Raw genomic sequence first — 16,270 nt, forward strand, 5'->3', positions numbered from 1 at the left:
CATGCAAAAGAAATGGAACTGATGCAGTTGAAACAGGGGAATATGTCAGTGGTAGCGTATACTGAGAAATCTGAGGATTTGTTTCGATTTTCTAAGATCTGTCAGAGAAACCCAGATGATTTTGAAAGTGGAGGTGTTTGAAGTACGAAGGAAGACTTCGCGATGAACTAATGCATTCATTAGTCCCGCTGGAGATACGAAATTTTGCAGAGCTTGTCAATAAGAGTCACCTGATGGAGGACTGTGAGAAAAATATGGCATCAACAAGAATGAATCATTAGGATTTACCTCTGAGAAGTTCTAACAGTTCTAGTTGGTATGCGGCTTGGCGAAGGGTGAATTTTATGGCACCTGGAGTACCCCTGCGTAGGGATCAGCAAGTTAGGATCAATCTTGCACGCTCTACTATTGAAAATAGAGACGAACCAAGGCAGAATATTGTCAAGTGATCTCTACAGACCCAAATGGATATGGTGTGTAGCCAATGTGGGAAGGACCATGGAAACCGACCTTGTCAGTTTGGATTGAATATCTATTATAACTGCGGTGAACCGGGGCATATAGTGAGAAATTGCCCGAAGAAGTTTATTCAAGAGCCAGCTAGACCGCAACAACCAGGAAGAGTATTTACAATGATTCCTAAAGATGCTCGTACTCAGACTCCCTGACCCAAGGTCAGTGTTGTGTAAAGATTCGCTTCTTAACTGCACTTTACGATTTTGGTACGTTGCATTCTCTTATTTCTTTAACTGCTATACATAAGTTGAGATGAGATGAGAAAACAAAACACACCTGAGGATTTGAAAAGAAGATAAGGACCGATTACTTGCACCTATTTATAGGTAAAGGAAATTTTGAGGGCAAAATTTTTTTTTAGGGGGGTAGGATGTAACAACTCTAATTTTTGTACTAACGCGATTTTTTCTTAAAATAATATTTTAAAGTGATTAGTTTTATTTTAACGAGTCGACTTCGAACCCTGAAGTAAAATAAATAGTAATATAATTTTATTATTATGTTATTTATTTATTTTACTTGCTCTAATTATAATGGAGCCTAGATAATAATATTAATATTATTATCAAGTCCGACTTTTGCCGATATAAGAAATTATCGGTATTTCTTGAAGAGCTTAGAGTTGCTAAAGTTTCGTCAAATGCCTTTTAATTTCTAAGTTACTAATGTCATTTATATTAGTAACTCGTATATAATTATCCTTATATATATTATTATTACTTGTGTAATAATATATTCAGTTTTTATAATTATTCGTTTAAGATATTGATAACTTGAACCGCCGATTCGGTTACACTGAAACTTGACACGTGCCCTTTTATTCTTGCTAAATCACCTTTCCTTTATTCTTGTTAAATCACCTTTCCTTTATTCAAAAATCAAAATCTTCCTTAGCCATTAGATAATATCATCACCGAGCATATAAGAACGAAAAGAGAGAGATTTGTATCATGAAACCAAATGACATTAGGCAATGACACTTAACCCTTATAATGCCAAATCATACCCCATTAAAAGAAAGACACCTTCTCCTATCTCTTATTTTCATAACCAAATGCATGCATACAGAAAAAAAAGAGAGAAACCAAAAGCACTCATTGAAGAACCATGACCTCGTTAACTTTTCTTCCTCAATTTCTTGCGATCCGTAACTCCAATAAAAAATCTAATCCGGTAAAAGTGTTCGAATCCTCCTTCTCTACATGTTGGCGTCACTTTTGATCGGTGGAAGTCAACGGAGATGTAGCAGCCCTACCCCTTTAGTTCGGCCAACTAGAGTTCTAGGAGGCACAAACGATTCCAGACATTTTCTTCTTCGACGACTCGGTTAAAAGGCTCCTCCAGAGCTTTGCATATTTTGATTTCATATGAAGGTAGGGTTTGGTAAATTTATAATAATTAAATGTGAATTTGAAAAGTGAATGTTGATTTGGTTGATTATTGTTTGAGTTTGAATGGGTTAATTTGGTTGAATTATTGTTGTTGATTGTGATTTATTGGATCGGCTATATATGAACGGCCAGTTGGGGTGTTTTGGTGAATTTTGGGTTGAAATATTGATGAATCCATATTTGACGATAAATTTTGTTTGATTTAAATGGATTTCATCATATAAACCCACATTTATTCATCCAAATATCATGCTTCTATGTTCTCTCCCTTAATTGAGCCTAATTGTGAAAACATGCTATGTTGTGCTTAATTTAATAACTTTTATCCCATTTTTATTCCATTCGATGCCTTGATGGTTTTGATGAGTGATTATAGGTATAATAGGTTGGAATGGCTTGATAAGAGTGGAAGAAGAGCATGCAATAGGGACAAAACATGATGAAAACAAAGGAGAAGCACACATTGGAGTGTGCGTGCGCACAAACCACTATACGTACGCAAAAGACCACACAGCCATGTGTGCATGCACACAACATTCTGTGCGTACGCACAAGAAGAAAATCAGCATGTATGCGTACGCACACACCTGTGCGTACGCACACGTCCCAGCACGTGACTCACTTAATGCGAATCGCTGGGGGCGATTTCTGGGCCTCTAGAGCCCAGTTTTTGGACTTTCTGAAGTTGATTCTTCCTATATCAAAGAATGCCTTACACCTTGTGAATGAGGGGAGGGGGAGAAATTAGAGTTAGTTTAGCATTATGTAGGTTGTTTTCTAGAGAGAGAAGCTCCGCCTTCTCTCTACAATTAGGATTTTTTAGTTTAATTTCTTGTAATTTCTACTTCTAGTTCTTGTTTTTGTCTAGTCTCTTCTACATTTCTTTATTTTATTGTCTTAATTTCCTTATGTTATGTTGTTAATTTCTCATTTTCCTTGTTTTTTATGCTTATGCACACTCTTGTTATTTTAATTTACATTTGATACAATTTATGTTTTCATGTCATTTGTTGCTTTATTGAGTTGCTATCTTTACTTTCCTTGCTTGATAGTTGTAGCATTTGTTATTTCTTATCATTTTACCATGCTTTCTTTTCATACCCACCAAGTGTTTGATAAAATACTTGGTTGGGTTTTTGCCTAGTTTTTCATACTCTTGGTTGGGAATTTGGGTCATTGGGTGAACTTGAGTGGTGGATGTCCATTCCGCATTGTGTGTGAATTGTTAATTGGTTTGGTTTCCCTTGACTCTAAGTGATCCAGAGTGTTTACTAGGACTTAGGAATTCAAATCAATTATGCCCTTTTGACTAATCCTCAATGTTAGGATTAACTAATTGGGATTAATTCCACACAATTACCACTACAAGAAAAACACCCATTCAGGTACACTTGAAAAGTGTAGCCAAAAGTGAAAAAAAATGATGCCTTAGGCTACGGCTACGCTTTTTGGGCTACGGCAACGCTTTTTAGGGTGATTCCTATTCGGCCGTTGCCTATTCTCAAAGGCTACGCTTTTCTGCACCAAAGGCTACGCTTTTGGCGTTTGGGAATAGGCTACGCTTTTCAAGTGATGCTGTCCAGGACCAAAGGCTACGCTTTTCAGCTTTCATTTTTCCAGAATAGGCTACGCTTTTCAGCGCTACTGCATTACTTGTAAAGCGTAGCCACATTGTATACCATAGCTACTTTTTATAAGTGTAGCCTTAGGTCCCTCTTTTTTTTTTTTTTTGTATACTATAGCTACTGTATATAAGTGTAGCCTTAGGTCCCTCATTGTTTTTTTTTTGTATATATATAATTTTTTTCTAAAATCTAATATTTAATAATATAATTATATATATAATCCTATCCTTTTAATTAAATTAGTAAAATATTATAAAATAAAAATAATACATAATAATACAATCCAATATTCTTTAAATAATAAAAATTATCCTAAAACAAAATTTCGGTTGCCATAATAAATTAGCAGCCATAAGATCTTCTATTTGGGAATAATACACATTATTTCTCTAAAAATAAAACTTATTTCTCTAAAAATAAATTTCTTCAAAATCAATTGCACATGTACAGGGCGAAGTGGTTGTCTTTCTTTTTGTAGATCAGATGTTGGTATGGCCTGCTCCGATTGAGGCCTGGCTGACTGACTTTTGCGCATTTCCTTGTTTGAGAGTGTGCTTCTAATAATCCTTGCACTACCTTCATGCTTCTGATTCTGCTTCAGAGGTGTTGAGCCAACAATTGTTTCGCCTGAAGATGTTACATTATTCTACTCTAATAAACTATCTAAATCAGACCCCTGCACAATAAGAAACCCATCAAAATATGAAGTGATAACATGATCATACATGAAAAGTCCATAAATCACAATAAGAGGAACCAAAGAACAATCCACGCCAGAATTTATAGTGCATTCCTGATTCATCATACTCCATGTCATGAGCAATAAGAAACATATTAGAGGAAAATAATCCTCAAAGTCACTTTAGTATGAACCATTATGCCAACAAAATGATATGCATTATAATAGCATCTATAAGTAGTGCTTTCTCTACAGTACATTGACCTTTTTATCATTAACTGACAAGTAATAAACAAGTGCCATCCTTAAATCTGAATAAATTAGTTAATATCTTTCCTTGTCATTTCATGAGCCACTAAGGTTACATTGAAACCAACATTTATCAACAACTCCAACTAATAAAAGGATGATTTAAGGATACTATCATCCACGAGAACATTCAAATAGAATGAATCAATCTAATTAATTAAAATTTAGGCGATAATTGCAGAAAACCAGATCAAGATGCATCTGATTGATACAAACTAGACATGACCAGTGGCAACTTATTGACATTGACGTCACAACATAAAGAAGCAGAATTTCAAAGTTACTTTCCATCAGAGTAAGAGCAGTAAATAAAACAACTTTCAAAGCAATTCAGGTAAGGTTTAAAGAAGCAGAATTTCAAAGTTACTTTCTATCAGAGTAAGAGCAGTAAATAAAATAACTTTCAAAGCAATTCAGGTAAGGTTTGTCCACACTGCATAAAATTGTCAGCACTTAGATCTTTTATGATTAAAAATGATCATTTATTCTAAATAGGAAAAGGGTAAATTGCGATGGCTTCTAGTGAATTTCTAGTGCAATTGAAAGTTATATAATACTTAATATTTCTATAGATTGTAAGCTGTGGTATTAATTTCTTTTATAAACACAACACTAACAAAGTCAATGCAAACATTAAAAAAATAGTGTTGTATATAATTTAACTTTAACCTCAGGAAAGTGTCAGTGCAATTTACACAAAGGAAAAGGAATTGAAGTTACTAACCGTTTTCTCGTACCACTCTTTGGTAAAGAAAAGTTTGATTCCATGAACAATCAACGAGGCATAGACAATGACAAAGAGATGATGTGAGTACCAAAATGCATTGAAGCCAGTTAGACTGTTGAGTGGTTTAGGAAGCTTAATCCTGTTTCTCCTGAACCAAGGTGTGGCTTGTACTTTTGAGGGCTTGCACGAAGGAGGCGAAGGAAGTCGCAAGAAAGATGAAAAATTTCATGTATTTCAACACCAATTGCTACTGCTACGGCTATCACCTGCAAGAACAACAACATATATACCCTCACTTTGTTTGTACTACTAACTTTATTTAAATGGTGACACATTTATTCAGCAAGGGAATCTTTGAGAAACAAATATGTTCCTTGGGAAGCAAATTTGCCACTTCTAATTCATGAAACACTCCAAATATTCTTCAAGGAAACTCCTACTCTCATGGGAACAAAATGCAAAGCTAGGAAAGGAAAAAAGATTGCCAATACAAACTACTTCACTATCTTCATTCTAATTTTTCTGTTGATGAATTTAAAAAGAAAATTCATATAAACCTCTTTAATTTCTTCCTTGGTGATTCTTCCCAATCTTGTGAGCACCAGCAGCACCTTCCTTCAATTAAAAACAGCAACACTTGCTTTGATACCATATTAGAATGCAAATTAATCGAGAAACATCAAAAAGCTACTTTCACTAATGAGTAACGCAACTCACAAGTGTAAAGGATCAAGCATCCACCTCTAACACAATTAAAAAAAACAAACATATATATCAAGAAAAAGAAAAAGAATCAGTCGGTGACATCAGTTCCAGTTGAAACAGAAAATGAAGTAATAAAATTTGACTCTTAAATCACTCACCTTTAAGAGCAGAACTGCAGATGCTATAGAATAGCGACCCTGTTAAAATCTTTGTTCATCGTCCCTTAAAGTTTTTCTATATCTGCAATATGGTATATTGATTTGAAGTCGTAAACTATAAACATTAAAAAAGTGAAATGGTTGAGTGCTAATAAATCAAACAAAACTATGGATTTCTTTATAGGAAATAGCAGAAATGGGTTCTCAAGGTAAATATTTTGTTCGATTTGAAGCAGAGGCAAGTGCAAAAACTCCCTTGAAGGAAGATCTAGTTACACTTACATGCATTTCAAGAATGAGCATGTGACAGTGACACTTTTTTCAGCTAAAAGTTAGCGATCCATTAAACACGGTATACACATGAGCTTTGTGCAGGTGAATGGAATCATTTTAAAATTGAGAGTAAAAAGTAAAACATTACCGTTAAGCACAACATAACAAATAAAAGTACACGTTCATGGTGCTACTTGCAATGCAATGTTTCCATGTAAAAGGGACAAGTAAAATATAGGCAACTCATGGTATATACTATATAGTATACAAAGGAGGGATAAAAAAAAAGAAAATCAAATCAATGAGGAAGAAAACCTTTATATTCCGTTCAGTTTCTCACAAACACATGTAGCTCCTATCAAGGCTATATATCCAAACATAAGAAAAACAAAAAGCGTGAAGCAATGATATTGTACTTTATTATTTCTTGTTTTAGTCTCAGGTGGTTACAGAACAATATAAAATGTATGGGAAAGAAAAAGAGACAAGATTTCACTTCACAATTGGAGTTTGAAATGATGATGATTCTTGAAGCAAAAGAGCATCCGAATACCTCATTTTCAGAAGCGCCAAGACTGTGCAAATGCAAGCAAGATGAATCTGAGATTTGATATTATAAATACTCCTATTATTACTAATTAAGAAGGCCCCAAAGTTTGGAATCGGTAGCAGCAAGTCTTATTAATGAATCTGAGATTTGATATTATAATTTTTAATTGTAGTTGATAAGAAGAAAGATGATTAAAAGTGCCGAAGAAAGCATAAAGCAGAAAGACAGCAAATCAGAAATCTATGGGAATCTGCAGGCTGTGTTTATAGAAATGGATAGCGCTCAAGATATAAGCATAAGCCTTCAAACCTTGTCCCAATTACTACATAAACAAAAACCAGATTACAATTTTTTAAAAACTGTAAACAGATTATCTTCCAAAGTTGTTAATCACATGTCACCTTATCAATTACCACATAATTTTGATTTCAAGGCATGTTTTGTTTGATGAAACTAAATTTCCTTATCATGAATTATTCAAAGCAGATTCTCCATCTCCAACTTACAATCAATTTCCTCATACTGTTTTAACTTTTCCTAATTTTACTACTAAATCATCTCATAATACAAGTCAAAATTCTACACCTACTACTACCTCAACAAATGAGATAAGGGATGCTAGAAGAGCAGAGAATTTCAAAAAATAGTGAAGCATCAACTCAAGTGAGAAGCATTACTAACAAAATGAGTATTTATAGCATGAAGACAGAAATATATTACAATTAAGGGAATAGATGAGACTTGGAATCATTGAAGATGTGAAATAATTGAGTACAAGGTTTATATGCTAGTATGAAACAATGATTACTTATACAACTATGAAGCTAAAACGAACTTAACAAGCAAGATGCAAAATCAGAAAGCAAATTCTAATGAAGCAAGCAACATAAACTCAAAAAATTAGAAAGACAATACCACAACAAAATAACTTTAACTCCTATCATGTACTATTCATACAGTAAAATAAAAATGTTCACTCAAACAGAATTCATCACAAATTGAATAAAGAACAAAATTAGAATTCAACACTAATAATAACAAGCAATGATCAAATGCGATTCTGCACGGAAAAGCTTCTAACACAGACAGCACGGTAGAAATTGATCCAGACATAGAAAAACCCTAATTAAATATGAAATTGTGATATAGAATCCTAATTAAATTTAACCCTAATTGCAGAGTATAGAACAAATTTTCTTCAATTGGCAATTTTACTATGGTGGTACAGGGTGATCAGCAGAGCATATAAAAGTGCCGTTAAACATCTCACCTTACTTTATCATGTGAAAGAAGTTCAAATAATTAGGGTCAAAATAGCGCTCACATAGATCTTCCATTACCTGCACAGTAAAAAGGACTTCAAGTGTCAACTAATTAATCAAAACAGATGTACGTAAAAGAGAATAAAAGAAAGATTATAACTGAGGGCTGAAAATATTATGAAGCAGGCAATGAAATTAAACAGCCTTCCCCACAGAAATTGGACCTGAGTGGCTAACCTAACACTGGGGGCCTTCTTCAAAAGGAATATTGAGCCCAGCTGCATCAACTTGAGCCGTGTGTTTTGTTCTTTACAATGAGGATTAAGAACCCTAATTGCCTAAATCAGAGAAAGAGAGGATACAGAACAGAGAATGTTTACCTGGTGACAGAGGATACGACCATGGTGATGAGCGGCGACGGTGAAGAAGAGATGAGCGGCGACGTAACGGCTTGGAGACGGTGCAGCAACTCAGCGACGAGCTCCAGTCGATGGCAGCGCGGCGACAGAGCACAACGGCGGTGAGACATCCCATTCGAGATCCTCGGCGGCGGTACATCAGCCTGGCGGTGGCAGAACGGCGACGACAACAAGCCCTAGCAGCGGCGGTGGAGCTTCAACGGCGACGGAGCACTCCTTTCTTCTCTCCTCCATTGCGTTTTCTCTTCCTCGAGCTCTCTCTCTCTCTCACTGGCATTCGACGACGACGACGGCAGATCCCTAGCCAGTTACCCGCCATCGTTCTTCCTTCCCTCTCCTCTCTTCTTCTTCCTGTTCTCCCCCTTAGCTTTCTGATTTCTTCGTGTGTGTTGAGTGAGGAGGAGGGTGTGTATTGCGTGAGTGAGGGAGTGAAGGTGATACAGGGCAAACAAAATTTCACTCAAGTGTTTATTTGGTATTTTAATATTAGGAGACACTTCTGAAGCGCACCCAAAATTTAACAAATGGGTTACTTTTTAAAAGCGCTCCCTTTGATCTAAAAAATGTATCCATAGCTTTTCAGATTTGGCTACGCTTTATAAGTGATATTTAAAATATCTAAGGAGACGCTTTTGAAGTGATGCCTCAATAGTGTTTCCTTTTCTCTTATAAAAGGGCATCATGCGAAAAAGCGTAGCCTATTCTAGGAATAGGCTACGCTTTTTAAATGTAGCTTAAAAAAAGTGTGGCTGAATGGGTATTTTTCTTGTAGTGTACCATGTTTGTGGTCCATGACTAGGATAGGAATCCTTAATTCCCCAATTCCTACCAAGAGTCCCTTTTAGTATTTAATTTCCATTTTCATTGCTTTTACTTGCTTTCATTTAATTTCATGCTTGTTTCATTTATTGCCATTTACATTTCTTGCCTCTTATGACCAAAACCCCAAAAATCCCTCATAGCCAACAATATGACATTTCATTGCAACTCCAAGGGAAGATGACCCGGGAGTTAAATACTCTCGGTTATAATAATTGTTTTGTATTATGACATCTTTAGGATTTAAACTTTGATTGTGAGAGTTTATTGTTGGTTTGGACTATTCCATTAACGAAGTGATTCCTATTTTGATCAATTCTAGATCAACAACAAATTCTCACATTATCAAATTGGCGCCGTTACCGGGGAGTTGGAATGGTGTTATGTTAGTGGCTATTGTGCATATGTGAATATTGTGAATAGCTTATTTTTGGTTGATTGTGCATATGTTGTTTGCTTTTGGTTAGTGTGAATATGTTAATATGTGAATATGTAAATAGCTTTTCTTTTGATTGATTGCTTGGTTTTGCTAGTTTTAGGAGTTTATTTTGTTTGTTCTCATTACCTTTGGTTTTTATTTTTTTTTATTTTTTTTATCCTATGAATTCTCACCTATTGCATTGTGAGTTTTGTTGCTATTGTGTATATGAATTGGGAATTTCAATTGCTTGTTGCGTAGATGGAATAAAAGGAACTCACAAGAAAATTTGGGTGTACAAGCTTGGGAATCTCAATTGTCTTGGAGAATACAAGCTTGGGTGAGAGCTTCTGAATAAAATCCAACTTAAGGACTCTAAATAGAAGTGTTATGTGGGAGACACCCCACCATGGTAACATTCTTTCAACCTTTTTCCTTGTTTATAATTTGCCTTAATTGCATTTTTGTTTGATTGATTAGCTTAGAATTACTTTAATTCTGAGATTAGATAGGTTAATTTTGGTGTTGAGTTTTTATTGAGCTATCTTTACATTCTTTCAACCTACTTGTGCATACGCACGCCCCTGTTTTCTCACCACTATACTTCTCTTCTTCTCTTCTCTCTACTTCTTTTCTTCTTCTCTTCTCTCTACTTCTTCTCTTCTTTTCTCTTCCACTCTCTTCTTCCCTTTTTACCCTATTTTCTACTTGTCCTAGTTAGTTTTGTTTGCATTCCATTTTCATTTTAGTAATTATATTAGTTTTAGTTTAATTGTTGTTAATTAAATAAACTGCAAGCGTTTCATTGATGTTGATTGGGTTACTTCTTGCTTAAATTTTGGTTTAATTTTTGATGAATCTATGCACTGAGCCTTAAGTCTTTGTTTGATTGCCTAGATGAATTGTGAGTTTGATTCATACGTTGTAGCTACCATATGCATTAAACTTTATCCTTGTTTGGCATCTTGAATTGTGCATTTTTACTTTAGTGAATTGAGTTGAAATTACTTGTTCATCATGATTTTCATATCAAATTCATCACATGTCCGGTACTTATTTCTTGTTAACGCTTTGCATTTGTTTGAGTGACTCAACTTGATTCTTATCAAGCTTATCACTTTTTGCAATAAGTACCTTTACCATGTGACTATTGTATTATGTGTCATGATGAATAAGTAGTTCTCTTTTCATCATGGAATTGGTTATTATCGATTGTGTCATTTTACATTCATCTTGAGCTTTCACTTACACAACTTCAATATCCAATATCTTTAAATTCAATTCACTTTAGTTGTGGTTACCTAGGTTTGCTTGTGCTTTAATCTCTTGCTTATTCCTTACTTGTAACCTAGGCCACTTAATTGAGGAACATGCTATTTCTTTTGATTATGTGTTTGCCGTTCTTACCCGGCCAATGTTGTGTTCTAAACCGTGCGCATTTAGGATACGTACATTGTCTTTGATCATACCACACTACTATGACTTTTTCCTCAATTCTTGTTTTCTACAGAATCCCAAGCCCCAGTGCCCACCAACTGAAGGTGGAGCCTCACATCTCTTCACCTCCGGATTGAGTGCATGCACGGAGGACCGTGCAACATTTAAGTGTGGAGGAAGATCCACAATTTTTGGAGCGTAAATTTTTCTTTCTCAACACTTTGCATTAATTTCTAGTTTTTAGTAGTTTTTGTATTTTGTGAATATTTTTTGGTATTTCATTATATTTTGCTTAGTTTGCTTATATGTATATATCATAGTTTGCTTATAGTTTTATAGTAGTAAACATTTGCATGGTATAGGAAATAAGTTTGGTAAAACAACAAAGAATTTTCAAAAAAATCCCTTTTACGGCATTCCATTGATTAAATTTGAAAATTTGTTTTGAACTTGATTGAAGTATTCTTTGTTATGGAACATAGAAAAGAGCTGGAACAAATTACCTAGTGAGATTTGAGCTTTAATGGTGTGGTTGCACGTTTTCAACCATTAATTTTGTTCTTGTGTGTTATACTCCTTTTATGATTGTGATCTTAGATTTGCTTGAATCTTTATGTCCTATATTTGTTATTTTGAATGCATTTAGTATGATTGAGGCCATTTTTGAATTTGGACTCACTAACCCATATGGCCAACCGTTGCATCTACCTTTGTAACCACCTTTGAGCCTTTTAATTCCCATTTTGTTCTAATATTAAGCACATCTTTTACCCTAAGTGAAAAACCATTAATGTCCATGTATTGTATCTTTGATTAGCTTGGTTTTGAGGAGTGTGTGTTATTCAAGTGTGGGAGAATTTGTGGGAAACATTGGTAGTTAGTATTTGGGGTTCTCATTGTTAAATTTAGAAAAATGGGTAAACACTCATGCATTCTATACTTAAAACATATGTATCCCTTTTTTATGTTAAGTAAAAATAAGAAAGAAAAGAAAGAAAAGAAAGGAAAAAAAATGGCAATAAGAATGTGAATAAAGGATGCATATGTGTGTGAATTGAAAAAAAGGATGCATGAGTAAATGTGAGAAAGAGGATAAATAGGTAGTTGGTTGTTTTGTTGTGTATATAGGTTAGTATAGGATTAGGTGGGATACTTGAGCTAATCAAAGATCCAATCTATTAGCCCACTTAACCATATTAATCCTACCCTTACCCTAGCCCCATTACAACCCTCCAAAGATCTCATGATATTTGCATTCATATATCAAATATTAGTTGATTGTTAGATGACTTGCAAATCTTTGAAAAACATGATTAAAGGAGGATTAAGTTATTAAGCCCTAAACACTGAGTGATTAAAAGGTATACATATCCGGTGAGGGGTTCAATTTCTCAATTCTATGTTTCCATGCCTTATATTGTGTCTTCTTACAAGTTGTTGAAAATAATTTTTGAAAACTTCAAATCAATTCTTTGGACATTGAGCATATTGCATTGATTTCCTTGTTTTGACCTTAAGTTCTATTTTGGATTGATTGAGATTCTTTTGTTTATGTTTGCCAAACTCAATAGGAATTATAGTATATATAGATAGATAGCCTTTTAGTTGCATGCATATAAGTAGTTGCATTTAATAAATTTCTTGCCCTCCTTATTCTTCTCCTTTGATTGTGACTACCATGAGGACATGCTATTGTTTAAATGTCGGGGAATTGATGAATCTATATTTGACGATAAATTTTGGTTTGATTTGAATGGATTTCATCATATAAACCTACATTTATTCATCCAAATAGCATGCTTTTGTGTTCTCTTCTTTAATTGAGCCTAATTGTGAAAACATGCTATTTTGTGCTTAATTTAATAACTTTTATTCCACTTTTATTCCGTTTGATGCCTTGATGGTTTTGATGAGTGATTTCAGGTATAAAAGGTTGGAATGGCTTGATAAGAGTGGAAGAAAAGCATGCAAGAGGACAAAAATATGAAGAAAACAAAAGAGAAGCACACATTGGAGTGTGCGTGCGCACAACCCACTGTGCGTACGCACAACATTCTTGTAATTTCTACTTTTATTTCTTGTTTTTATCTAGTCTCTTCTAGATTTCTTTATTTTATTGTCTTAATTTCCTTATGTTATCTTGTTAATTTCTCATTTTCCTTGCTTTTTATGCTTATGCACACTCTTGTTATTTTAATTTACATTTGATGCAATTTATATTTTCATGTCATTTATTGCTTTATTTAGTTGCTATCTTTACTTTCCTTGCTTGATAGTTGTAGCATTTGTTATTTCTTGTCATTTTACCATGCTTTCTTTTCATACCTGATACAATGGAGATTTACCGCCAATCCAGGTTTTCTCAACTTAGAATCCTATCATTGAAAGTATAGCCTAGACTAACGATTAATCCCCACATCAAATGTTTAATCCAGAGGATATGTCACAATTCAAAACCAATTCAATTTCGGGAGTTTCAATTCCCGTGTCATCTCCCAAGGACACTTGAGACCAATGAGTGTGCAATCTTGGTTGTGAGGATCATGGGGTTTTCAATAAAGGGATAAACATATAAAGCAATGAAAGAACATGCAAAATTATAATAAAAAAACTAATAAAGAAATCAAAGAAGTAACTATGCAATATAGACAAGTAAAGTGTAAAAGGAACTACTGTAATGTGTATAAAGGAATTTAAGCATAAAAGATATCTTGGCTTGGAGTAAGCTAAGGGTCCTTTCCTTGTTGGAACCACAACTATGCCAACTAGAATGGATCAATCTCACTTGATTAACCCTCACATCGGAGAGGAAGTTAAATGAGCATAAGTATTCTTAATCCACAAATCCTAAATTGCTTGCTAATTGCCTTAGCAACAACATAGCGTTAGTGGGAACAAGAACAATTAACAATCCAAAATTAACACTAAATGTTGGACATTCCAACTCTAGGAATCCAATTGCTCACTTTTCCCAAGACAAGAGATAGAAAATTAGCCCAAAATCATACTTGACATTTTGTCAAACACTTGGTGAGCAAAAACACTAAACATGGGAAAAATGAGAAAAAGTTTGGAACCAAAAGCAACAAATGATCCCAATCAACAATAAAAACTCAAGAAAGCATGTAACAATCATCAATCATCAAATTCATCAACAAGAAATAGAAATTGCAAAAGAGAAAGTGAAATTGAACTATAACTTGAATTATAAGAAAGTGTAAGAACAATGTAACTATAATAAGTAGTGACAAAAAGATAGTTACAATGGAAATTAGCAAAATCCAAGATCAAAATGGAAATGGCACTTGAATGTAAAAACCCTAGTATAAACCCTAGTAGAGAAGATGATGAAAAACTTAAAGAAAAACTATACTAAAAGCTATCTACTACTACTCCTAAGCTACACTAATGTTATGCTATGTTATGGTCTTCATTCCCACTTCCTTATGAGCTAAATGGCTTCAAAAATGGGCCTCTAAACCATCAAAATCGCGAGTCACATGAGATTTTAATAAAGGCATGTGCGTCCACCTGTGCGGACGCACAGACATGTGCGTTCGCACACTCTGCCGAAAATCTCTACCCGTGTGTACGCACAAGTAGTCGTGCCCACGCACACTAGGAGATGCTTGATTGAACGCGCGACGTGCACGGTGCGGCCCACGCACACGCGTGGCTCTGATCTGAGGGCTGTGCGTACGCACATAGGTCTGTGCGCACGCACACTAGGCTGAGCTCTTCTCCTTTGATTCTTCATGCTTCCTCCACTTTGAATGCTCTTCTTCCATTCCCTCCAAGCCATTCCTGCCTTATACCTCTGAAATCACTCACAAATAACATCAAGGCATCGAATGGAAGGTAAATGGAATATAATTAATCAAATTAGGCACAAAAGAACATGTTTTTATAATCAAGCACAAATTAGGATGAAAGTTCAAATGCATGCTATTTAGTGGAATAAGTGCAAGTTTATATGATGAAATCCATTCAATTTCAACCAAAAATCATCATCTAATATGGATTCATCAATTTTCCCACACTTAAATACTAGCATGTTCTCATGCTAAACACACTTAAAGGAGATTGATGAAAGGAAAACGATTTATTCTATGCACTACCTAAACGCATGCAACTATCCTAAGGGTTACTACCAATATGTACTATGCAAAGAGTTGGTAAAACAAACCATGAAATTTCAATCCATCACAAGGAGGCTTTGGGGCAAATGCAAAGAGTTTATGCACTAAAATCAATGTCCAAAGAATTGAATTGAGCTTTTCAAAACTAATCAACAAACAATTTGCAAGAAGATACAACATGAGATGCAAGAACATAGAATTGAGCGATTGAACCCCTCACCGGATGTGTATTCACTCAATTCGCTAAGTGTTTATTGTTTAATAACTCAATTCTCCATTTTTCATGTTTTTCAAAGATTTGCACTTCTAAAAATCAACTAGTATTTGATGCATGAAAGGCAAATATCATGAGGTCTTTGGAGGGTTGTAATTGGGCCAGGGTTTAGGTAGGATAAATATGGTTAAGTGGACTTAAAGAATTAGTTCTTTGATCAGCTTAAGTGTCAACCTAATCCTATATTACCTATATACTCATAACAATGCAACCTATCTACCCAATTTCCTTCTATCTCACCTTACTCATGCACTTTCTTTTCAAAACATGAACATATGCATTCTGTATTTCAACTTTTTATTTCACATTCTATTATGCACATTTTTTTTTGAAATTCTTTTCTTTGTTAGAACAAGAGATGCATATGACCTAAAACAAAGAACACATGAGAATTTTCCAATTGCCAATTTTTCACTATGAGTTTCATGCCTCTATCACCAATGTTTCCTAACAATTTCCCCCACACTTAGAATATACACACTAATCCACCCAAGCTAATCAAAGAGTAATTTAGGGACATCAATGGTTTTTCACTTAAGGAGTAATAATGTGCTAAAATCATAACAAAG

General features: G+C 34.6%; 1 long non-coding RNA gene across 1 annotated transcript; it reads right to left on the reverse strand.

Moving 5' to 3' along the window:
• Positions 1-3,806: 3,806 nt before the first annotated feature.
• On the reverse strand, positions 3,807-6,194 carry LOC112742030 (uncharacterized). Its single transcript, XR_003171782.3, has 3 exons — positions 6,111-6,194; positions 5,245-5,513; positions 3,807-4,208 (listed from the first exon to the last, which is right to left on the reverse strand). It is a non-coding gene; the product is annotated as an uncharacterized lncRNA (long non-coding RNA).
• Positions 6,195-16,270: the final 10,076 nt, after the last annotated feature.

Source organism: Arachis hypogaea, chromosome 14 (genome assembly GCF_003086295.3).
Source record: "Arachis hypogaea cultivar Tifrunner chromosome 14, arahy.Tifrunner.gnm2.J5K5, whole genome shotgun sequence".
NCBI classification, from domain to species: domain Eukaryota; kingdom Viridiplantae; phylum Streptophyta; class Magnoliopsida; order Fabales; family Fabaceae; genus Arachis; species Arachis hypogaea.